This window comes from Rhagoletis zephyria, unplaced genomic scaffold (genome assembly GCF_001687245.7).
Source record: "Rhagoletis zephyria isolate East Lansing unplaced genomic scaffold, Rhagoletis_zephyria_1.1 Rzeph_scaffold_09412, whole genome shotgun sequence".
In the NCBI taxonomy this organism is placed as follows: domain Eukaryota; kingdom Metazoa; phylum Arthropoda; class Insecta; order Diptera; family Tephritidae; genus Rhagoletis; species Rhagoletis zephyria.
This window is the reverse complement of record NW_016166490.1, coordinates 1-1,964: the sequence shown is the minus strand read 5'-3', so window position 1 is coordinate 1,964 and position 1,964 is coordinate 1.

Genomic DNA, 1,964 nt, shown 5'->3' with positions numbered 1-1,964 from the left:
TAAGGCTTTCTGCTCATTGGTCGTCCAATCATAGTTGAGTCATAGTTATCGTCATGAAGCAACGATTACATGACGATTACACTTCTGCACACTTGGTCGTGATATTTCAATTCATTTGGCGTCTAAAAATTCACTTGGAGCAGGTATTTTCTGTTTTTTTTGGTTGATATTTTCGCGAAATATTTACAAAAACCTGCAATTTTTTAAATATAGACTGTGCTGCAACATTTCTAGACGTAATTTTCCAGTAATATCTCTTCTTTTCTTTTCCTGGAATGTGTTTTGTGTATGCACACAGAGACTTAATACAATTTCGTCATATTTTATAGTTAAAACGCTCATATTTATTAAATTTTAATGCAATTATCCACTTTTTAATAATTGCCACAGATTTTATGCAAAAAAATACTAATTTTTATACAATTTTAATGCGAATATTAACTTTTTCACTAATTTTCCCCCATAAAATGTAAACAAACAATGCGTGCACAACGATTAGCAAACGACAGTGCCGTACTTATCCGTTTCTGCATCTTCTACGATTTGCCGATAACGACAAGTGTGCAGATCTCCTTTGAAATGCATGTGCTCGGCTCAAAATTTCAGGGCGAGACGATAACGCAACTATGATTGGACGACAAGTGTGCAGATAGCCTAAGTCTTTATTTTCGGAGCTTCGTGATATCATAGAATTGTCTCTATTATAATTAAGGACGATGATCTTACTAGACTTTCTCGCATTAATTTTTATTAAGATATACGCAAATGCATTCCGATCCAGCTGAAGAAATGAAAGATTACGTACAACAGAAAAGAGTTAGCAAATTTAAACAATTTTCATTTATGCATAACATTCTGTAACCCATTAGCAACAATTTTCATCACTGCAACGTGTCGACATTCAAAACACACGTCGGCAAGTTGCGATGGCGATCCGAAAATTGTTGCTAAGAGTCTCGCGAACCAACTTATTTTGTATATAAAACATCCTGTGAAATATGACGAAAAAATATTAAAAAATATTATAAGTACATTAGGGTGGTAAAAAATAAAGTAAAGTCGGAATTTTAATACTCTCACCCCCTAGGTTTGTCTTTATTGAAAAAATATACACCTATTTTTTCAAATTTGAAATCAAGAAACTAAAAATTGAGCTGCTTCTTTCCTGAGTGCAGAAGCACGAAATACTTATATCTGCAAGGGTACGGATGCAAAGCTTCAGCAAAGAAATTAAGAAAATTACAACATAGATTAATGTTTTATTACATGTTAAATATGAAAATTTGTTTATTTGGTTTAAAATAAATAATTGTATAAAAACTCGATGTTGTTTTATATCCTCTTCTCTGCACATCGATATTCTTCAAAAGTAATTTTTACGCTTGAGAAAAACNGAAGCACGAAATACTTATATCTGCAAGGGTACGGATGCAAAGCTTCAGCAAAGAAATTAAGAAAATTACAACATAGATTAATGTTTTATTACATGTTAAATATGAAAATTTGTTTATTTGGTTTAAAATAAATAATTGTATAAAAACTCGATGTTGTTTTATATCCTCTTCTCTGCACATCGATATTCTTCAAAAGTAATTTTTACGCTTGAGAAAAACGTTGAAATTTATTATCGATCACATCAACTTGCCTTTTTTACTCTTGTATTGAATCCCAAATATAAAAAAAAATCTCCCTTCTCAAAAAATTCCAATGTGGCAAAGCTATGATTAATGCTTACATTTGGAGAAATGTCAAAAATGTGCTTTATAATCAAAAAATAGTAGTAATGAAACCTTCTTTTTTGTATCATGATATAAATCTAAGTGCAAAAATACAAACTTCCGTTTGAAATACGAGATTCTTGGGTGAGGGGGAGCTCGAGGGTAAGAGAAACTATCGTAAAGCTCGTAATATCCGCTAACCAAGAATGATAGAATACAAGATTGCGCCAATCGAGCTGAGAGCAA